This window comes from Telopea speciosissima, chromosome 1 (genome assembly GCF_018873765.1).
Source record: "Telopea speciosissima isolate NSW1024214 ecotype Mountain lineage chromosome 1, Tspe_v1, whole genome shotgun sequence".
NCBI classification, from domain to species: domain Eukaryota; kingdom Viridiplantae; phylum Streptophyta; class Magnoliopsida; order Proteales; family Proteaceae; genus Telopea; species Telopea speciosissima.
Genome location: NC_057916.1, coordinates 47,658,453 through 47,682,529, shown reverse-complemented (window position 1 = coordinate 47,682,529; position 24,077 = coordinate 47,658,453). Strand labels below are relative to the sequence as shown.

General features: G+C 40.8%; 1 long non-coding RNA gene across 1 annotated transcript; it reads left to right on the top strand.

Moving 5' to 3' along the window:
* The first annotated feature begins 4,813 nt into the window (after positions 1-4,813).
* Positions 4,814-23,984, top strand: LOC122648036. The gene is made up of 3 exons (XR_006331008.1): positions 4,814-4,825; positions 6,563-6,567; positions 23,829-23,984. It is a non-coding gene; the product is annotated as an uncharacterized LOC122648036 (long non-coding RNA).
* Positions 23,985-24,077: the final 93 nt, after the last annotated feature.

Sequence of the window (24,077 nt, the reverse complement as noted above, 5' to 3'; positions counted from 1 at the left end):
TCAGAGAGATCTAACTTAGGCATTGGAGAGTCCTAGGCCGAAACCACATTGGTTCTCCTTTGTCACCCAGGGTCTTTTGCAGGTTACGGCACTCGAAGGACTGCTGAGCAATTTCTTGACGCAACACAGATCAGTGCGATGATTCAACTCAAAGCCCTGACAAACAAGAAAGCTTAAGCTCGAATCTAAAACAAAACACAATCAAATCTTGTAGGTAAAAATAAGAGAAAAGGAAAAGGAAATAGAATAAATAAAGACAAAGAAAAAGATGAAAGATGGAAATCATCTGACATTAGACGAAGTCTTGCTAACGAAAATCCCATTTCAATCCATTGATCTTTGCAGTCCAACTTTGGAAACTCACTCCCAAGCTTAGGATTTACATAAATGTTTGGTTTGATTAATGGGTTTTAGAGTTGGGTGATTGGGTCACAACTCACAAGCATGCAACACATTTGCGCCTTCAAAGCTGTTGGAAAGACATAGAGTCTAACGATACAAAAGTCTGGGCGAAGTTACTGGTCAGATCAGCTGCTCGACGTGAACCAACAAATTGTTTGTGTCTACATTGTTGGGGTAAGCAATTGGGTGAGCTTCCATCAGTTGAAAGAAAGGGGTCCCATGTCCACCAATGATGGTGTTTGTTTGGAACTTTTACTGTTCTCTTGGACCAAAAACCCAGACGGGGAAGCAAACTACTGATTTTTTCTGCGGATTTTTTATGTGATTCTAACCATGTTCCCATTCAAGTCACACAGTTGAAAAGAACCTTCAGATGACACCAAAATCACCCAAAAGTTATCAAACCCTAAGGAAAAAATGTTCAGTTTCAAACCCTAAACCATTTGGGATAGATGAGGGCAATTTAGTCATTTTATTTTTTTAATTTTAATGGATTTTTATCAGAGGGGTATTTTAGTAATTAGATTCCCTGAAAATAACGTTTAATGTCCCAAATTAACGGACTGGACCAAAGTGCTACACTGTTTTGAAAGTAGGGGGTAATTTATAATTAGAAAAGTTATAGGGAGGCATTTGGACAAATAGGCATTTTCAGGGGGGCATTTGTTAAAAACCCTTTAATTAAGGAGCAATCAAAATAAAAATTAAAAATTAAAAAACATAAATAAAAGCAATCTTAATTTGATGAATGATTGTCAGAGCGTAATGCAAACGGTAGACCGGGGGCTGGTTCCACACGTGGGACCCGATGCATGGGTGGTTGTTAGAGCCACCGACAGTTGAATCTTTCCATTGCTCTGCTAGAACTTCGTCGCCTGGAGGTTTGATGCATGATTTTAAAATTGAGAATAAAATCGGTGAATCGTTTGACTTAGATCGGAATTGTTCGACATCGATTTTAGTTCCTAGTAATTCGAACCACTGAATCTAATTTTTTTATAAAAAAATAAAAGGAATTCGTGCACACGGTAGATTCCATGCAGGGAGGAAACAGCAAATTAGAGGAGAAGAAACTTTAATTAGGGTAAAGCACAAGAGTGGAAACAGTTAATTTTTCTAATAATAAAAATAAATCAAAATCAAAATTTTTTTTGAGCAGAAGTTTTTTGTATGCATGGCCATGCATTAACTATTGTCAATCCATCCAAAATAACCATAAAACCCCCACACCCTTAATGAATTAAGGGTTTTTTCCAAATGCTCCCATCAAATTACCTATTTGTACAAATGTACCCCTGAAACTTTACTAATTCTAAATGCACCCTTACTTTTGAAACTTTGTAACACTTTAGTCCAATCCGTTAGTCTAGGACGTTAGAGGTTAGTTTTAGGGAATTTAATGACTAAAATGCCTTTATGATTGTTGAGTCAGGAAATCGTTTAATGGTCCTTCGAGTGCCGTAACTTGCAAAAGACCCTGGGTGACAAAGGAGAACCGGTGTGGTTCCGGCCTAGGACTCTCCGATGCCTAAGTTAGATCTCTCTGAGCAAACAGATGAGTGATTAGAATTCAAGCTGCCTCATGGAGTAACATACCTTCCTTTTTATAATGGAGTATGGCGGTGCGAAGAGTCCTAGTTGATGGCGAATAATCCCCATAGTAGATAGAGTCCCGGAGTGTCAGGGGTCTTCTATGGTTGGTTGCTTCTCTACGGGGAGGTAGTGTCCTGATAGGAATGGTGTTTCCAATAGATAAATGTAAAGTGTTTGTGTCCGTCTTGGATTGTGTGATTGATGGAGGATGGTGTAGAGTCCTGAAGGTGGCAGAAGTCTTGTCTATGACGGTGGTACAGAGACCAGGTGGCGGTGTACCTCTTATTGGGGATGATGGTAGTATCCTTATCCAGGTCCGTGGAGGGTGATCGTTTGGGCTGCGCCCATAGAGGGCCGTGTGGTTCGCGTCCACGGTTGGTCTTTAGCTGGCCCGGCCTTGGTCCACCTCCATGTGGCGACCTCTGATTGGTTGGTGTGATTTTGGGTTTATCAATGATAAAAACCCACCAAAATTAAAGAGTAAAGTGACCAAATTGCCCTCATCTTCCCCAAATCAATTTTCAGTTTTAAACCCTAAACGATGTGGGGACGATTTGGTTTTGGTCACTTTACTCTTGTTTTAATTTATAGTATGGCTACCATCATGCCATCTTGAATCATCTATGGAGATTGTTAACCACCTTATCATGCTAAAGTTTTAATATCCATGTAATAAGTAGTTGCCAAATCAATACTTAACTTTTCGAAATCAAATCTTAGTTGCCGTGAGACAAGAAGCACTCTACAACGGCCAATAGACAATCAATGGCCACAGGTGCTGGTACTCCGGTGGCCCATGCATTCAATAGTGCCGGTCCTATTAATAACAGTCGTAGGGATTCCTCCCGCTCTTGGGCTAATCTCTTTTCAAGAGGGCAAGTCCACGATGGGGCCGATGAAATCCCTTTTATTGAGCCATCTGTTGTCGATGGAAAGAAGGTAGCACGTTGCAGTTCGAAGGAGTTAGCTGATGAGAAAGGTAGATGGGAATCAGCCCTGGTGGGTTTTGTTTTCGGACCTCGCCCCTCTTTCTCTATGATGCAGCTCTTTGTTAAGGAGAAATAGGTGCATGTCGGAGCAGTGGAAGTGTTTGGATTGGAAAGTGGCATTTTCATTTTTGATTTCCAGGACACTGATCTCAGTTTTCAAATTCTGAACGAGGGTCCTTGGACTTTGGGTGCTCACCCCCTTGTCCTTCGTCCGTGGACGCCAGATATTTCCCTATCCAATAAGGAGGAGACTAGACTACCCCCTCTGGGTGAGACTTTATGGCTTGAACCTTCATTTCTGGGGCACCCAATCTTTGGGAAGAATAGCTAGCGTTCTTGGAAGGCCAATCTGCAGAGACCGAAGAACCTCAAATCGTGAGCATTTATCATTTGCAAGGTTTTGTGTTCTTGTTAATGTTGCTGATGGTCTGCCGGATAGCATTCCAATTGTGCTTGATAATGGTTCAACTATAGAGCAAAAAGTTCAGTATGATTGGGCTCTGCCTATTTGCAGCTCTTGCAAAGTCTTTGGTCATATGGACCATTCGTGCCCCCAATCGGGAAAGCAATAGTCGCAGAGCCAGGGTAAGATGCAGATTGATAATCCTTAGAAGGCACCAAATCGACGACAATCCAGGGCAAAGAGACCCGTGCCTGCGGAGTTCGATAACACCGCTACAGGTGATGACACTGAGGGTGGTGGCGTGACTGTTTTTGCTGGTGTGGTGACAGTTACTCAACCTACTTCTACTCCCTCTGTGGGCCCAGCTATAGCACCACACATTGTTAACATGAGTGCGCCAGGTTTGATTCCAGCGGCAAACACTAGACCTGCTCCACACTTGGCTTCTGTTGGTCGCCCTACTCGGCCTTCCTCTATCATGCCTGCTGGGAATCGTTTCATGGCTTTAGCAAATCATGTTGCAGATGGAAATGAAGAACAGCCCGATGGGGCTATTGAACACTCTTTACGTGAAAGGGATAGAAGTCCGGGGCGGAGTACCCCAATGCCAAACTCCACTTCTGCTGCTTCCCAATGATCAAGGTAGGTGCATGGAATGCCAAGGGGATTAACCAACCTGGAAAAAGAAGAGCAATAATTGATTGGGCTAGTTCTAATCATTTGGCAGTTTTTGGCATTGTTGAAACCAAAGTTAAGCAAGTTAATTTTGGTTCAACTTACCGTTCTTTTGCGAGTAGATGGAAGTGTTTAAATAATTATGGGGATTCTATTATGGGGCGTGTTTAGGTTCTCTGGAATGATGACTTAGTTGAGGTTCTTTCCATTTTGACTACGTCTCAACTCATTCACGTCCAAGTGACTATTAGATCAACACAACAGATTTTTGTTGCTTCTTTTGTCTATGGGGAGAATTTACCCCAGATAGAGAATCTCTTTGGAATGATATAAGGAGTATCAGTACCTCTACTTCTCTTCCATGGTTCCTCTTAGGAGATTTCAACTCTATACGTCACCCGAACGAGAAGGAAGGGGGTAGGCTTGTTATATACCCCGGCAACTGAATGTCTCATACCAGCACTCTATAGCAACGCCTCATGTTTGGTCTCTGCCGCCTTCCCAGTGGGTGGCCATTAATAGTGATGGATCTGTACGTGCAGACCATGGGGGATATGGTGCTATTGGCCGTGATTCGGCTGGTAAAGTGCTCTTTGCAATCGCGGGTGGTGCCCAAGATGCTAACAATCTATTGATGGAGTTGATGGCTATTAAAGGGGGTCTTCAGAAGGCTCGAGCCTTAAATCTTTCTCAGGTTCAGGTTCGGTCAGACTCACAATGTGCGGTGCAGATGATCACTGGCTTATACCAAAAGCTGTGGTATGTACTTGGTTTGATCGAGGATATCCATTGCCTTCGTGATAGCTTCAGAAGTTATGGTTTTTCGCATCAAGTTCGTGAAGTGAACCAATGTGCTGATTTCCTTGCAGGTTTTGTTCAATCCTGTCAGGAGATCCACTTAAGCCCTGATTGCCTCCCAGAGTCTCTCTCCGCTCTGGTTAGAGATGATGTCAATGGAAAGATATTTTACAGAATGTAACTCTCATGTAACAGTAATTTAATTTTTATAAATATATACCTCCCTTTTTCCCAAAAAAAAAAATTGATTTCAAAACCAAATTTTAAGATTGTTAACTTGCTTCTCTCTCTCTCTCTCTCTCTCTCTCTTCCCTATTTAGAATTTTGAAGAATTTTGACGAATTTTCTGCGGGAAATTGCGTTCAAGCAGGGATCTCCTAGCTAATGCTCCCGTTTATGCTTTTGATTTTTGAGTTCGTTACATTTAGAGGAACTTTGCATGCATTCCTTGTGAGTATCTTTGTAGATAAACTGTAGTTATTGAGTTGCTCTGGTTCTCATTTCTACTGCTCTCTCTGTTTTGCAGGAGTTTAAGAATGTTCTATACATTTGAGTTTTAAATCAAATTTTCTTCCCAATTGGGGTTCCAATTCAATTGGGTTCCATTTCAATCATTGAAGTACTCTGCAAGTTAGCAGTGAATTCAAAATTCAAACAGGACATTCAGGGATAAGCTAAGGTTCTAACCTTCGGTGGAGAAAGCATCGTTCAGGGTTTTCCATTTTGATTTCTAAGGTTTGTTTTTCTAAAAACTCAGTGTTAATTCAACAATTTCCATATCTAATTTCCAGTCTTTCGAATCTTATTTTTTAATTTTTGTTTTCTCTGGAGGATTTAATGCCAGTTCCAGATTTGGCAACTACTTATTAAATGAATTCTTAAAACTTTAGCATGATAAGATGGTTAACAATCTCCATGGATGATTCAAGATGGCATGATGGTAGCCATACTATAAAGGGAAATTATCAACGCCACCCCCTGACGTTTGTCTATATTTTAAGACACACCCACTAACTATCATATTATCAATGCTACCCCCTACTTTACCAAACTAATTCCACACAGACCCCTTGTTAGTTAAGTGGTGTTAAGTGGTGATGTCAGCTATATAATATTTTTAAAAAAATAATTCTACCCTTCTTAATGGGTGAAGGACCTAATCTACCCTTTCAATTAAAACACTCACAAACCCTTCTTCTTCCTCACACTCAGCTAACAACATTGGAGAACATCCACTGCAACCTATCATCTTCATCTCTACCCTCTTTCATTTTTCCGATTTTCATACTGAAACTCTTACTCCATCATCACTAAATCATTCCACCTCTACCTTCTACCTTTCCAAATGAAAACCTAACCTAGTCGTCCACCATCTCCACCTTCTAATCCATTGACCAAACATTTTCTTCTCTATTTTTCTCCCAACCAAAAACTTACTTCTCTCATCCTCCACTGGTCTTCCAAAACCCACCGATCAAAACTCCTACCCATTATGACTGAACCCATTACTAACCTACCATTTACATTCTACTATTGCTAAAATCGCATTTCCATTCTTCTCTTTCTATTCTCTTCTATATTTTCCAGCTATTACACCATTACCGTGGTGTTTCTATGACCATATGAAAATATAACCCATTCTTCCCCTACCCCCCATCTTTCTTCTATTCGATTTCCTCACCTTCGATGAAGGAAGAAATAGCCACGGTCGTCCTCCCTAAAGCAGCCACAGTACAATCCATGAAAATAATTTCAGGATCCATGGCAGCTCAGTTCATCCTAGGGAAGAAGTGATTCGAACCATTCGATTTTGACGACCGTGAGAGGGGTAACATTAATTCTTTATCACGGTACCAACCTGGGGAGCTTAGGGAAACCCTCTGACTTCTTCATTGTTGCTGCTCCACCTCCATCGGATTAACCACGATTGAACCTCAACGTTTCTGCCGTTGCAATTCCTTTCGTTTCTGTTTGATTTTATTTGATTGTGTCAGTCTGTAATATGAATTCCCACCCCTGTTTTTTATTTTGTTTGTCGTACCATTCTGCCCGTGACTGACCTTCGTCGATTTTCTGCCACCAACCTGCATCGCTAGCGCATACCCGGATCGGAGAGGACCGACCCTCATTGCCAATATTTGAAGTTTGCCACAGCTTCAGGGTGGAAGAAATGGCTGGGTACTGGTTTTCGCTAGAGAAACAACGTTTTTCTTCATGGCCGTCGCCGTTGCTACTGTTGTTAATGGTGTTGTGGTGATTGTTTCCGGTGGCGCTTGTTCTGGCGGCATTGTTTTGGGGGCTTGGGAAGTGAAGGAAGAGAGGGCTTCTTTTTCTTTTTCTTAGGGGAGTACAGTGTGTGTTTAAGAAATGATTTAGGTAAGGTTTTTTTAATGTTTTAGTGTGAAGGGTATTTTGGTCAAAACAATTTTAATGGTTAACACTGTTCAAAAATGGGTAACCATTGATATTATGGTAGTTAGTGGGTCTGTCTTAAAATATAGGCAAACGTGAGGGGGTGGCATTGATAATTTCCCTACTATAAATTAAAACAAGAGTAAAGTGAACAAACCCAAATCTTCCCCAAATCGATTTTCAGTTTCAAACCCTAAATGATTTGGGGAAGATGAGGGCAATTTGGTCACTTTACTCTTTAATTTTGGCAGGTTTTTATCATAAGGGCATTTTGGTCATTAGATTCTCTAAAACTAACATCAAAAGTCCCGGACTAACGGACTAGAATAAAGTTTTACAAAGTTTCGAAAGTAGGGGTGCATTTGAAATTAGTAAAGTTTTAGGGGTGCATTTGTACAAATGGACAATTTGAGGGGGACATTTGGAAAAAACACTTAATTCAATAAGGGTGTGGGGGTTTTATGATCATTTTGGATGGGCTGATAATAGTTAATGCAGGTCGTGCATAAAAACTTCTGCCCCAAAAAAAAATTTAGATTGATTTAGATTGATTTTTATTATTAGAAAAATTTACTATTTCCTCTCCTGTATTTTTCACTAATTAAATTTTCTTCCCCTCTATTTTCAATTATTACACTCAGACTTCCTTTGGCTGATGATGTTAGTCTGTTGTTAGTTATAGTTTGGAAAAGAATATTACACTCGGACCTCCTTTGGCTGCCGGTGTTAGTCTGTTGTTATTTGTAGTTTGAAAAATAATATTTTATCATTTCCTGGTGTTAGTCATAGTTTGGGTAAATATAAAAAGAGGGACCCACCACTTCTTCTTTTCAACCACTGTTGCACCCCATCACACCCTCCACTGTACACCCCACTGCCCTACCACCGCTGCAAAGTTTGACTACCCATGCGCATGTTGGGAAAAGTTAAATCTGATGTTTCTGAATTAAAATTCATTGCTGACACAGGCAAAAATTGCAGAAGGATATGAGTCTATGGATACCATTAGAACCTATGTTTTATTGAGAAAAAAAGGAGCTCTGAAGAAACTATCGCAGTCGTAGAATCTGTAAGTGAAGCTATCACATTAAGAGGTGATGAGGTTCCAAGTTGGAAGCAGGCTAAGGGCACACCTAATATAGGTGTTGAGAGCCAGAATGTCTCTGCTGTCACTATTTCTGACTCACTGCCAAAGGACCCCAAACCATTGCTTAAGCATAAATTCAAGAATCCTTATTTTGAGAACCAGAGCTTTTGGGTCTCTAAAGGGGAGGAAGATAAAAATTCTGTAAAAGGCCAGAAATAAAAAAGGAAGAGAGGATGGGGGCGGACTTGCAGGAAAAGGTTTGAGGAGGGCTTATTCCAGCAAAAATATATTAAGATTTAATTGATTTGATTCCCAGAATTCCTATTAGGTTGGACCAAGAATCGGTTCAATTAGGTCCAATAGGAATACCTATAAAATGGATTGAGTTAGATTAGGAGTGCATTTTTCATCAAGTCATTAGGAGTTTAGAGGAGATAAAAAAATGGGAGAGAATGAGAGAAGAAGGGGAAATGAGGAAAGGACTCCACCGAGCAAGGAGGAGACTACGAAAGACCAAGGATCGAGCTTGGGTTGAAAGAGAGGGTCATCATCAAACCTTGGGCGATCAAGCCAAGCCAAGTACCACCAATTTCTACAAGTTACGAGGAGTTTTGGAGGTAAAATGCAATGGAACCCTTTTGGTTTTCATTCTAGGTTTAGGTAATGACTTGAATGGTTTACTAGGGTGTTTTGATAGGCAATGTACCCAAGAGTGAGCTTGGTTTATCAAGAAATGGAAAGGGTTGTTAGAACCCAAGTTAGGGTTTTAATTTTGAGTTAGATGGGGTGGAATCTTGGGATTTATGGGTGAATTTGAGTTCCTTGGACTCAATACATGTTCTAAACCATGTGAATTTTACCTAGAGTGTGAGAAAGGTGGTTTTGGGGGTTTAGAATGAAAGCCTCCACTTTTCCCCTTAAGGCTTGCTGTCCCGAGCTGCTTTTGGACAGCAACCGGCAACCCAACACGACTAACCAGTGAGCCCAACAAATAACCGATGAGCTCGGTTCAAATGGAATCTTTTAGTTTGTTTCCATTTTTTGAGAAAAAGAATACTTTCGGTGTGGGTGCCGGCGAGCCCGACAGAAAACCCAGCTAGGCCGATGAGCCTGACAACCAACCTGGCTGTGAACCAACGAGCCCGACAGGAATTCGGTGAGCTCAAATCACCCCTGTAGACACTGCATTTTTGCCACCCCTCCCCTGGCGATGACGACAAACAGAACACGAATGATTGACAATGTCTCTTGAAGACCCCCTGAGACTTCGAAACCTCTTCAAAAAATCTAAAATACCCTTTAGCCAAGGAATCCCAATTATAGAGCCTAGGCCAACCTTCTGCCGTGCCGCAAAAGGGAGGAATTTCCTCTACGGCGCCTAGATAGTGCGACATCGTAGATAGTGCGACACCGTATATCAAAATTTTTAGTTACTCAGTGATTCAAATTTGGGTCATAGGGCCGTAGCAGGCCTATGTGGCGCCGCAGAGTGCCCTAGGCCACTATAAATAGGGGTCGCCCCCCTCATTTGCAAGATGGATTTTTTCTCAGGAAGTGTGCCCCAGAGCCTTGATTCTCTTGTTTCAATGTCCAAAGCCCTGTTCCGTTCATCCCGAGGTCCGCCCCATTCCTAGCTTTGAAATCCTTAGTCCAGTTACCCTGTCTGTAGTCCGAGTCACCCGAATCCAATTATCCAACCCATTTCCATACCTTGTCCCTATAGATCCCATTAGTTCATATAGCGTCGTTACTCTGTCCGATTATTGAGCATTTGGCCTCTAAATCTTTTGCGACGCCATTATTATATCCGAAGATCAAGCGCTTAGCTTCAAATCTTTCGTGACATCATTACTCTGTCCAAATTCTGAGCATCCAACCTATAGCCATTACTTTTGTTCGACGAAGGATAAGTCAGTCATTTGTCTCCACCTGAGCTAGGAGACGTCCTGTATCTTGCACACTTTGTATTTTCATTGGCTTTGTGTACATGTATACATTCTTACTCTTTTCCCTTCATGTTGGAACAATGTAGAGAATTAAACTGTTCCGTTTAATGTACACAATACTTTCTAATTCAAAAAATAGCATGTTTTCTTTTCCTTTCTTAGTACTTAATGTATCATGATTTAGCCAGGCATGTTGTTATAGGACATGTTACTATGGGAGAACATTCAAAACCTAGCATCTAGTAGAAAGACCGATTTAACCGGACAAGATGGGGTGTTAATACCTTCCCATGCTCATAACCTGACCACTTACCCAGAATCTCTAACTAGACCATATGGGATCATGTAGCCCTTTCCAATCCTGAGAGATTGGGCTACCACTTGTTGGGTCCTAGGCCCAAACCCTAGATGGCGACTCCTATTTCTTTAATGTATATGAAGCATGACCCCATCCCCCCATTTTCAACCACTAGTCTAAATAATGAACCATACTATCAACCACATAAAAGGGTCATAAAAGACTATCCCCACCTCTGAAGTAGAGGAATCTCTTTCTTTTTCCTCCGGAGGGTCCGATCGCGGTAACCACACCCTTGTTTGGGAATTTTGATAGTTTTGGTGGGTTTGATCTTATGGGGCCTAACCCAATGAATCATTTAAGTGCCTTGATGTGTTGGATGACCTTGTGGTCACAGGTGATGAATGGGTTGAGAAACCCCAGGTGATCAACATAGATGATCCATTTTAGATGTGATGTACTATGAGTAGATTCTTCTACCTTGGAACTTCTCTCCATTATGTGATGGGTGTTTATTTTAATATTGATATTGACACGATTAGAAATGTGATTATGAATGTTGTAGTATGAATACAAAAGTAAATGCATGATGAGTTATGAAATGAATATGACCTTGTTATATGGATTGTGTTGGCATACATGTTATGATGAGAAATGTATAACGATGAATGTGGAAATTGATATGAATGTCTCGTGGAATGAATACTATGTGTGGATAGGTGTAACATTGTGAAAGTTTACAATGATATTAATTAGGGTGAAACAGGGCCAGGTTTAGTCGGGTTTTTTAAAACCCTAGCCCAACCCTGAGTCCTCCTAGCTCAACCCAAGCCCAACCCGGCCCTAGGTCAGACTGAGATATCTCAGTCTAGGCCCAACATTGTTGGGCTCGGCCCAACCTAGCCCGACCTTGATTGACCCTGATTGGGCCGAGTTGGGCCTGGTTGGCCCTGATTGACCTTGATTTTTTCTAGGGCTTGGTTGGCCCTAATTGACCAGTCACATCGAATTGGGTATTAGTTTGTTTCATACTCAATCGACTATTAAACTTTTCTTTGGGTTAAAAAACTTAGCCTAATCTTAAAATTTTAAATACTTTTGTTCAATTGATAATTATCCATTTTTTTTGGTAAACTAATAGATAATTAGATACTGAATAAAAATTGCAAAATGTAATCAATAATGAAGAAGTTCAGGCTAACCCTACTGTGAGAAGAAGTATCGTACCTAGACCTTTGAGCTTGTCCATTTATATAGGGTTATGTTATTATAATGGGTATTGTTGGTGTCTGTCAAGTATGGTTTCTATGTTCACAGCTTGTTTATGTATTGTTTGATTCGGGGGTGTCGCATTCGTTCGTATCTCCCTCGTTTGCTAAAGGGCTAGGAATCAGATCGAAATGACTGTCCCAAAATCTTATGGTTAATACACCAACAAGCGGAGAAGTTGAACTTGATTCATTGTATGAGCCCTGCCCCGTACAGATCAGTGTTAAGAAGCTAGTGGCCCATTTGATCGAGCTGGATATGAAGAATTTCAACGTGATTCTACGTATGGATTGGTTGTCCACCTATGGAGCCAGCCTAGCTTGTGCGAAGAAGAAGATAGTGTTTAAACCTGACGAGGGTGAAGAGTTTGTGTTTGAAGGCAGCAAGTGGAACAAGCCCAAGAAGTTTATCATCTCAGCTCTACAAGTTAAGAAGCTGATTGAGGAAGGATGCCAAAGCTATCTGGCATTGGTGATGGATGTTGAGGCGAAGGTGCCACTTGAAGAAATCAATGTGGTTAGGGAGTTCCCGGATGTTTTTCCGGAAGACCTGACACGGTTATCACTGGACTGTGAGACTGAGTTTATGATCGACTTGTTTTCAGGTGCAACCCTAGTGTCTGAGGCACCCTACAGGATGGCACCTACTGAATTGAAGGAGCTACACGAGCAACTCCTAGATTTATTGAAGAAGGGGTTTATAAGGCCAAGTGTTTCTCCTTGGGGAGCACCGGTTCTGTTTGTGAAGAAGATGAACGATAGCATGAGGATGTGCATCGACTATCATGAGCTCAACAAACTGATAGTCAAGAATCGATACCTATAGACACTAAAATTTTGCCACCACCATTGACGATGAAGTCAACGGAATACGAATGGGAAGTATCGCAATCATAACCCTCAAACGGGCCAAAAGAAACCCAAATAAGCCCAAAGAAACCCAAATAGGCCCAATAAGTCCCAAAAAAGCCTTGGTGATGTCACTTCTCAAACGTGGCAGCGTGGAAAGCCTTCCATGGCGCCACGAGAAAGGACAAACATCACCTTTGTGACGTCATCCAAGACGCCGTGGAAGAGCCTTGCCGCCCACTCCATGGTAGGGTACCCCTATAAATTGGAGGGTTCCCCTCCCCCATTTCATGGAGAAATAGTGTGAGGGAGGGTACCCCACTTCATTTTTTCCAACCTTTTTGCCCTCTTCTGAAGCCATTTTGAGAGTTTCTTTCTAAGTTAGGGGGTAGATCCTTCGATTACCACATCCAACATTCGAGTGTCCTCATTTTAGTGTGAGACTTTACTTCGTCTGCATATAGGTAACGAAAACTTCCTTGCTTCCATAGACGTTATTCCATTCATGTACAGATAGCAAAATCCCCTTTTATAAGCTGTCATTCTGTCTCGAGGAAACAATGACGATTCAACCATCCGTCTCCACCTGAGCCAGGGGATTATCGACAGTTGGGGAGATCATCATATAAAGGTATAATTGTTACATTTTATTTTTTGGCGCAATGTAGCCTTTTGTGTTTTCCGTGTTAGTGAAAAATAGTGTATATACATCGGTAGAATGCATGGTTATGTAGTCATTTTAGGAATATATCATAGAGAGAGAATATTCGACACCTAGCATCTATAATAGAAAGACCGGTTTTACTGGGCAAGATGGTGTGCTAATACCTTTCCATGCTTATAACCTGACCCCTTACCCAATCTCTGACCGGACCATATGGAATCACATAGCCCGTTTCCCTCATACTGGATAGGGCTACACTCATTGGGTCCTAGGCCCTAATCCTAGGTGGCGACTCCATTTTTATATGAAGTATGATCCCAACCCCCATAATGATGTATCGAAATGGTACGCCGTTCCCATCAAAGGCCAAAATCTGTCGTCCTAAGGCCAAGGAAACCCCTCATCAGTGGACCACGGTACTTACAGTGGTGACTCCGCTGGGGACTCATGGGTAATTACCCATTCGTGGTCGAGCTTTCGAAAATAGATGCTCCCAAATAAATGCAAGAATATTCTCTCTAATTTTGTGTGAAAACATGTATGGCTAACCTTTGAAGTTATACTAACTGCATCATGCATAGTTTTTGAAGTGAAATCAAACAACGAGGGTACTCCCTGACGTACTTCTACCCCAGGGGAGGTGAGGTACGTCATACTAAGTACTCTGAGATTGAATGATAGCTGCTTCCTGCACCACTTTCATGCACACATGCACGACATGAAAAAAATTTTAGCCATGTGGTTAGTCGTTGGACCCCATGAGTAGTCATGGGTAATTTGTGGCGAAGCCACAACCCTTGATATTTACTTTACGGGTTTAGTATCACCGGCGGATAACCACTAGTGTGCTATGGGGTGCTTAAGCCACTCAAAAAAGGCACTAACGGCTATTCTGAGATCATGTGACCGGTATATTAAAAGGATCACGTACCCATGACTCGTATAAGCGACAAGTAAATCGATTTCGTCAAGGGTAACCTTTTCTGTCCTATAAGCCTACCTATATCATGCATTATGTAGGAAAATAGACCATATATAAGTAGGATACAACACAAACTAACCATTGTTAACTTTGTTGAGGTCTGAATTCGAGAGTTATCAATGATTAATCGTGAGAGTTATCAATGATTAATCTTGATTTCATACTATAGCCAACCAAAGTAGGGAATTCCATGGTCCCGCGATAGTCCCTCGAAGAAAATGGGCAATTCATTCTCATACACTGGAATTCCACTTGTCCCTCGAAAAATGGGCATCTTGTATTTTCTCAAGATATATGAGTTGGAATCTTGACCTAGAGGCCTTCTTTTTTGTGTGTTCGCGCATGGAATTTGTTTTTTTGGCTTAAGAGATATTGATCAATGATGGCATTCGAGGTATTTTCCACAACGGTCAACGTCGAAAGTTTTGACTACGCCCTCGATTACTTAAGCAAGATAAATACAAAAGCCAAGAGCGACTTTCTTACGTAAATTAACTTTATTTGTTTGAATTTTGGTTCCGATAGAGGTAGTTTTCTCTTTCTTCCTAAGTCTGAAATAGGATGTTCTTCCTTATGTAGAGGCGCAATTCCATACCCGAGAAAGCTTCCTTCACCTGTGTGGGTCCGAAATGATGGGAGATTAACTCTGATCAATCCATCGTCCTTTCCAAATACTCTGTCACCTGCGCTTCCATCCAGTTCCTTAACTGAGATATCATTTGAAAACAGCATGGATCCTTCCGACGATCATCACTCTGAAAGTTATATGGAACATCAAGTGGAGCAGTTGCAGACAGATATGGTAGAAATGAGATAGCTCATGACACAGTTGCTACAATCAGTCCAAGATATTTCCAAGGAAGAGTTGACACCGGTTTCTATCGAGCAAGAAGTAAGGAAGAGCACTTCAACAATTCCCAAGACACCAGTCACAATAATGGTGGAAGAGGGAGAAGATGTTGTGGTTAGCTTGTCGTCTGACCCTCCCGAAATTGAGAGAGAAAAGAAGAGGGAGAAAGTGGAAAAACTTGAGGTCGTAGTCAAGGTGAAAAGAAAAGAGAAAGTAGAGAAGAACTGGTCTTCTTTCCTGAAGGGAAGATGCTTGAAGACTTCAAATGGAAATTGGATAAGCTTGATGATTTAGGAGATCCCAAAGCTCATCTCAAAATCTTTGCTACCATGGCCAAATCTTAGGACCTCACAGAGAATCAAATGGGGCAGGCTTTTCTGTACTCTTTGGCCGGATCGGCTCTGAGATGGTTAACTCAATTAGACCAAACTCAGACCCAAACATGGTCCTCTGTGGTGAAAGCTTTCACAAAACAGTATTCTTATAATACTAAGATGGACATCACCAGGAGAGAACTGGAAGCCCTGAGGCAAGAATCAACTGAAGAATTCTCAAACTTCATCATGAGATTTCGAGAGAAGGTTACGAAAATGTGGACTCGACTTATAGAAGAAGAACAAGTAGAGATCGTACTTGAAAATTTGTATGGGGAATACCACGACAAATTGTATGATCAACATATCAAGACCTTTGATGCTCTTAAGGCCATTGGGAAGGAGATCGAAGATAAGATATTCAAGGAAAGGTAGACACAATGAGTGACTAAGGAAACGACTGGGTCTTATTCTAGAAGGAAGGCTCCAAAGGTAAAAAGAGTAAATGTGACAGGTTCTAGTCGGCAACCTGCAAAAGTGCAAATGGTAGCCTCCACAGTTTCACCACTCGTGATTCAAGCTGAACCAGAGCCTCCCAAAAGAACCTTCAATTTTGGAGGAATGACACCAATAATACTGTTCACAAAGTTAAAGAGGGAAGGAATGATCAACACTGTCCCACCCAGGTAAGTGGATATGGCAAATTTACCAAGATGGTACAAACCTAACTTGTATTGCAATTATCATGATCAAAAGGGGCATTAAACAGACAAATGCATACATCTGAAGCATGCCATTCAAGACATGATTAATGCTAGGAAGACCGAACCCCAAACAAGGAAACAGCCGAATGTGACTTTAAATCCTTTTTCGGCCCATGGCAACATGCTATAAGAAGACTCAGACTAGGGAGATCCTACTCTCTTAATCAGACCCATTGGGGGAAAAAGGAAGCTGATGGATGGACGCGTGTACAGGGTTATCATTGCATCAAAAAGAGAAAAGGGGAAGACAAAGCATCAGATGCTTTAGGAAGTCTCTCAGGAGGTAAATCGGCCTGATTCCCCTTTTTATCACTCAGGTCTCCAGTCAATAGGTAGGTAGAACCTCTTCTCCCGTCAAAGAAAATACCTCAACCTCTCCTCAAGGGATCCTATTCTCCTAAATCATCAACAGGATCAGGAAACATGCTGGGAGAAGAAGGGTCTTCGATGGATCTGACAATATTGATCCAACCTAAAATGGGGAAGGAGGGAGAACAATCCCAGGATGAAGAATGGTCCTTCTCTTTTTGAGGAAAAAGCAGACAAGCCCGAAAGAGAAGAGCTAAGAGGATGCAAGTGTGTGTTCATTGTGCTAGAACAAATTACGACGGCAGACAAAGAGAGGGCAGACAACCATGTGATCATGGCATGGGAATGGTGTCTAATAAATGGTTACAAAAGTTGGACTTCCTAGAAAATGGCTTGAACGGTCTGGAGTTAAGAGCATCTCTGCAAAAATATGGGTTCACGGCCTATAAAATCAGCCACTTGGCACCAGATCAAGAATCTAGTGATGAGGAGGAGGGTGCAAAGACCATAGAACATGTGACACCCAAGCTACTCAAAGCTGTGTCAGCATTAGCTATTGGGGAATCCTTATTCAAAAAAGTCTCTCTCATTCAGCTAGGGGGAGACACTGATGACAACAAAGAAGATGAAGTAGAAACTGGTTATGATGAGGTATTTGATGAATAGATAGACTATGCCAAAGAGAAGAATAGTCTGAAGTCTTCTGAAGATGAGTTCTCCATAGAAGCAACATGGTGGATAAATAGCATCGGAGCAGATGATGACCACATGGGTCCAACTGACCTCATCCAGCCAATCCCTTTGAGCAGTGATGATGAAAATAGAGATGATGAAGAGATAGGATCCCTCGAGGACCCAAGAGGCAACTGGTTTGTGATAGGAAAGGATTTTGACCATTGGGGCATGAATACCTACTATCAAGTGGAAGATGTACTTGAAATTGCCACCATAACTCAAGAAATCCTTTATAAGGCAACTTCTCAATTTCCAGATCTGATGTGTAACAATTTCGCGCCACAATGTGAGCAATTGGAAATGTCTAATGAAGATGATCTACTTCTTCGAGCTTTGCACGAATTGAGAAATATGACTTGGCTTGCTAACGAATTGGCACAAGACCTGTTTGGGAAGCCCCCTCAAGACCCCATTCTCTTCTCAGATGTGAATCCCTATTATGGACTTCCCGCAAGAATTGAAGAATAGAAAACTTGGATCAAGAACATAAACATAGGGGATCCTTACTTTGATCCAACATATGACATCCGACCCATGGATGTTGATGAAGAAGGTTCAAGCGAAGGAGATTCATATGAAGAAGAATTGAGTGAAGAAGAGTTAGAGGCAAAAGATTCAGAAGAAGAAGAAGATTCATATGAAGAAGAAGAATCTATCAAAGAAGACCAGGAAGAAGAAGAAGACGAAGAAGAGTCAGATCGCCAATGACCCATCTCGACAAATATGAGAAAATTTGTGGGACAGCACCATGGACCCTGTCATTTCAAGTAAACAAGATCCACAGAGACATTGATAAGATTCAAGAAATGCTCATGAAGGTTGTGGCTTCAGATGACAAGAACCAAGAGGAGCTTCAACAACTGGATCCAGTGAAAGAACAATGGCCTTTACCTCAGGAAATATGCCACCTGGAGAATTCTGTGAAATTAACACTTGCATTGGCACAAGATTTATATGGAACTCCTTCTTCCCCTGATCGTGGTAGTGAGGAATACCATGAATGGATGCAGGCGCATGATGATTTCTTCCTCAATAATGTTAACGAGGAAGGTCAATTTGGTGATCCCATGGGAAATATTCGTTTAGTTATTTCCAGTACTGAGGACTCCGATTCACAAGATGAAGAGATGGATAATTAGTTTTACAAGTCATTGGCTGAAGCAAAATGCATCAAAGGGACACTGAGACCTTTCAGATGCTACATCAATTGGTCCCTGTGAACCCAAGCAGCCCTGAGCAATTCCATTTATTGGAGCAAATCGCTAAAAAGCAAAAGGCTTTGATAAAGATTTTGAATCAAGCTCAGAAATCCATTGCTATCTTGGAAGATAAGATCAAGAAGAAAGTCGTGAAGCAAGAGGCAAAGAAGAGAAATTCTGTAGTAGGAACCATCATCATCACAAACAGTTTGTCCAGTTGAATGATCATTAAAGAAAGAAAGCTCAAGGTAATGGAAACTAGGAGTGGAATGAACTTCAAGAACAAGGGTCTAACTGTGGAAAAACATCAGCCTGTCCAGCCGAAGCCAAGCAATGAACCTAAGAATTTGGTGTTAAGCCAGTTGAAGAAAGCACAAGCCAACATCTCAATTTGGGGATTGTTGATGGCTTCATCAACTCACCAAGAAGCGGTCTTGAAGGCTCTTGCCAAGGTACAAGTACCCATCAAAATGGGACCAGAGGAATTATCTCATATAGTGGGGGCCACTTATGCAATCTAGTCGTTGCTCTTCTCAGATGAAGATCTGCCACCTGGAGGGAAAGGCCACAATAGGGCCCTCTACATTACTATGGAGTGCAACAAGAATCAAGTTCCACAAGTACTGATTGATAACGGCTTAGCCCTTAATGTCATGCCATTGAAGGCTGCAAAGTACGTGGGTCTGCCTCTTGACAAAATGAGGCCTTCAAACCAAACCATCAGGGTATACGACAATACAAGGCGGGAGGTAACTGGAATTCTCACCACAGATATCAAGGTTGGGCCAGCTTGGTTCATTGTCGATTTCCAAGTTATTGATATTCAAGCATCCTTCAATATGCTACTTGGAAGACCATGGCTACACTCCACAGGCACTTTGGCGGTTGCAAAATGACCAAAATGCCCCCTAAGGGCATAATGGTAAATGGGTGTCAAAAGTGATACTCTAGGGATTTGCAAATATCAAAAGTGATTTTAATTAACTTAAGATGTCCAGACATACTGAATAGTATTACTGGAATGGGATTTCGGGCCTTTAATCGATAAATTACCAAAATGCCTCCGAAGGGCATAAGTGCAACAAGTACGAACAAAATTTTTAGAGGTATCACCATTGGTTAAAAACATGATTTTAGTGCATCCATATGCATATAGTGACGTTCCAATCTTGACGGGGGGTATCGAACGTAGTTTTAGAAAAAGTTGGTACCGTGACGATACAGGGATCGATAGGTCTTTTTAGAAAACGTGACGGGATAAGAGCCGAAAAACCGAGATTCTGGAAGGACCAGTATAATACAATAAGATTCTGTCAGATACCAGAGTCATTTACTATAGAAAGCAGTAATTCTGGAAAGACCAGTATAAGACAGTAAGATTCTGTCAGATGCCAGTCATTTACTCTAGTAAAAATAATGATCGATGAGGGGGTAAAAGAACCTCTCGTTCATCGATTAGATCATTAGTATACAGCGAACGTACACATCACTAAAACTTCAGAAAGCAATAATGATTGAGAGTAGGTGTATAACCTGAGCTTCGTCAATCAGATCATTAGTGGAAATACGCATTCACACATCACTAAAAATCCAGAAAGCAGTAAAACCTCTGATGGAAAATCTCCTAAAATGACTAAATACGCCAATTTAGTGATAGTGGATGGCCATTTTGGGCTCTTTTAAATAATTGCTAGAATGCCCCTGGAAGGCCAAGATGATATTTTTTATTGATTTGTGATGCACAATGAGCATAACGTATGCATAGGGATGGCATAAAATATCCACAAGTGTATGCCATAATCCGGTCACTTTACCGGTCTACATTATACTAGAATTGAAATGTGATAAGAAGGTGCAAATACCTAGATTTGATCTTCGTAGATGAATTTTGACTACGCTTCTGCTCTATATTAGGGTTTATCGATGGAATGCGGCAGAACCTCGATGTGCCAGAAGAACTTCATCGAAAATCGAGCAAAACCTCAGCTCAGGTGGAGGGGAAAAGACTTCTTCTCTATCACTAAAAGGGATATACCTCTCATAAGGTAGGGTTTGGAAACATCCTCATTAACTGCAGATTAGGGACTTCGAGGGACTTATCAAGGGGCTTTATGCTAAATAACGGGGCATTGGGAGCTTTCAGACATTCAAACCAGAAGAACCAAATTGGAAAATCAAAATTCTTTCATAGTTTTTGTCGAAGGACTGAAAGGAAAGAACTTTGAGTTCTCAAAAGAAGAAAATCAGATTTTCTTTAGAGCTTCTACCAAATGATCAGAAGAGAGGGAAAATGCCAAAAATCAAAGATGGAGAGACATCTAATTTTTTGATGATCGTTTTCAAAAGAGGGAGCGGGGTATTTATGGATTTTTATGGTCTCAATTACAACCTCTCAATTACATTTCAATTACACACCTAAGATGAAGACATGTGGCATTAAATGATCTGACGGTCTAAATTAAAATGGTAATTTATCTTTCTTTTGGCTCAATCGAAAGTTTCCCTCCATTCTCTCTTCGTCTCTACTCTCTCAACAACGAACTGAACTTGTGCTCCACTGTGGTGCTCCTCTCTCACACGATGATGACGACCTGACCAGACTCACCGTAAATTGCATCCTCACGTCGGCGTTCACCTTTCTCGTGGTTTCTCTTTCTAAATCCCTAACTCTCTGCCATAACGCCAGGCATTCATCTTCCTCTCACGAACGAAGGTCTCTGCCCTGCTATTTCAAGAGGTAAATGGGAGTATTTCTAAATCCCCAACTCCCTCTCCTCGTTCATCTTCCTTGCACGAACGAAACCCTAACCCATTCTGACTTTGGGTTTGTTTTGCAGACCCTCATCTTGCAAACTCCTCTCCCCCAAGGCACCGGAGGCGACGATGACTCGTCTTCTCCACACGCCAGGTATCCCTGCTATATCTCCCTCCCACTTTCTTTGTTTTTTTTTTTTTTTTTTTGCCATTATTGTGTTGATTTGGAACCAAATCAGTTTACAGAGAAAGGGAAAATGGTAGAAGATCTGATTTCTTTACATTGCCTCTGTTTTTGTTTGTGTTTTTATTTTTTTTTGCCATTTTTGTATCGATTTATGAACCTTTTGTGGGTGCTCTATCTTGCTCTCTTCCCAGTTTAGCCATTTATGTCACTTAAATTGTTTGAACTTATAAAACATCGGTTGTCTTTCTTCCCTATTATGTACTAAGCACAAGTGGATGAACACATGACCTCCTTTATTTGTAAATTCAGGCTGATATGTTCATGAATGATGGACTATAGGCTAGGAAATAATTTAATTGAAGGTTGTTGGACTGTGAAACCTGAACTGTATCCCAGTTTTCATACCAATTGAAGGTTCTTGGATTAATTCACCTAGATATTGGAAAAGAAAATGAAATCTTATTTGTTTATGCAGTTTAAGGCCTTCTATTATTCTCATACTAAAGCTGGCAAGCTGATGCTGCATAGATTGCTGGGGTAGTTTTGAACATGACTAGAGAGGCTTGGAATTTGAGACATTTCAAAAGTTATCCAAAATATTGGGTTGCCTGCTTAGACCAACAACTTGGGACATGTGATGAAAACAGCCATATTTTAGAATAGAGAAAGTTTACACTTTTGGGGTCAGTAATAGCTCTTGAATTGATATTCTGATCTCAATTGCTAGATGAGTGACTGTTAGGTTAAAGTTGGATACCAGCATTTTATTTACATATCAGGAACAATTTCTCAAATGACAGGTGAAAACAATGTTCAATGAGTAGTACAAGTGGTTTTCTGTAATGCCTTCTTATTTCTTTAATTCTTATCTTCTACCTTCTTATTTCTTTAAGGTAGTCTGTAAGGTAAACATTATGATGTTGTGAATTCATAGGGATATTGGTGAAGTTACTCTTTCTGAAATATATAAAGATGTGTGGTTGGTTTTTGTTTTTTAAATTTTGTTTGCTATTGTTCAGGTGGGTTATGGATAATCCAACAGCTACACCGGATAAAAACATAGGCCTAGATGATGAGGAAAAGCCTAAAATCGGCATTTAATTTAATTCAGAGACGGAGGCATATGATTTCTATAATAGCTATAGAGGAAGATTGGGTTTTAGTGTTAGGAAGGAATTTGCAAATAAGCGGAGAACAGATAAGACAGTAATAACTTCGAGGAGATATGTATGTAATAAACAAGGTTGTCGGAGGGAAGACAAGCGTGATATTTGGGGGGGTAAGATTTTGTGTTGAGGGAGAGGAGAGGTTAGTTCTGTTGGTTCTGTTTCCAACTACGAATTGTGTAATGGAATTTTGGGGTGAAGGGTGGGTGGTCAAGTATATATTATGAAATTGTGTTATTGATTTAAAGTGGGACAGCAATTCTCTAGTTTGGAGGTCTTTATGTCATTGTGAAAAAGCACATAATAGATTTGGAAACTTGTCTATTTTGGCATCATCATCAGTAGTAATTTCAGTTTGACTTGCTATTGCTAACTGCTTCCATGTCCATGCATTTAGAAACGTCCTTAGAAAATGCCAGATTCACGAGGCCGTACAAGAGAAAGAAAAGGGTTTGGATGCTTTAGGCAGGTTACTTATATGGACTGCCTTATCTTTCTTTCTTTATGATTTATCAGCTCTGAATCATTTTCAATACCTAACATTATAGTAATTGAAGATGATGGATCAAATTGTCAAGAACTATAAACACAGACCTGAACCCGGCTGTCTCTGCTCAGTGCTTACAAACTACACTTCCTCACTGTTTCCTCATGATGATGCTTCCTTGTTAGAATTTTAGTAATGTACAGGGGAGGATCTATATGAGCTGAACCCAGTGTAATAATATTCATGAAGATCTCTCTTTAACAACTTGAGTTTTATTTTGGGTTCTGAACACCATTTCTCATTCCATTTGATTGGGATCCATAAGAGCTAGGACCAGTCCAAGTTCCCTGCATTAAAGCCACCTTTGCCCTCTCTCTCTCTCTCTCTCTTTCCCCATATAACCCCATCTAACCAAAAAAATTTACACTGATAGACACCTCATATAAAAATAACACACAGTAATAAAGTGTCTATTAAATGTGAGAGTCTTGGAGAATTTGTTCTTATCATATTAACTGTGGTTTATTTTGTTTATTTGCAGGGATTGCTCTGTGAAACTGTTGAGGAATTCCCTGAAAGTCTTGTGAACCCATACTCAAAGAAGTTCTTGTGGGCAGAGATCACTCCAAGAGGGCGTACTTGGTCTTATGTGGATGACATGGTTCATAGGGAGAATTATTACAAGCGTCCTATGAAGAAGAGTACTCCAAGGGGCTTGAAGCTTATTTTCTGGTTTCATAATTCTTAATATGGGCAGACCAATTCAGTCAATTGAAGAACTGTTATATGTACTTCATCTTGTAAAAACTTTTATAAATGGTTGATATGTGAGGATTGAGTTCCTTTTTTGTCTAGTTTGTCTGAAAATCCAAACTTTTATTAAAAAAAAAAAAGGGGTTCCTTTGACTTCTCTTTCTTGGGTTTTCTATTTCTAGTATGTTCTTCA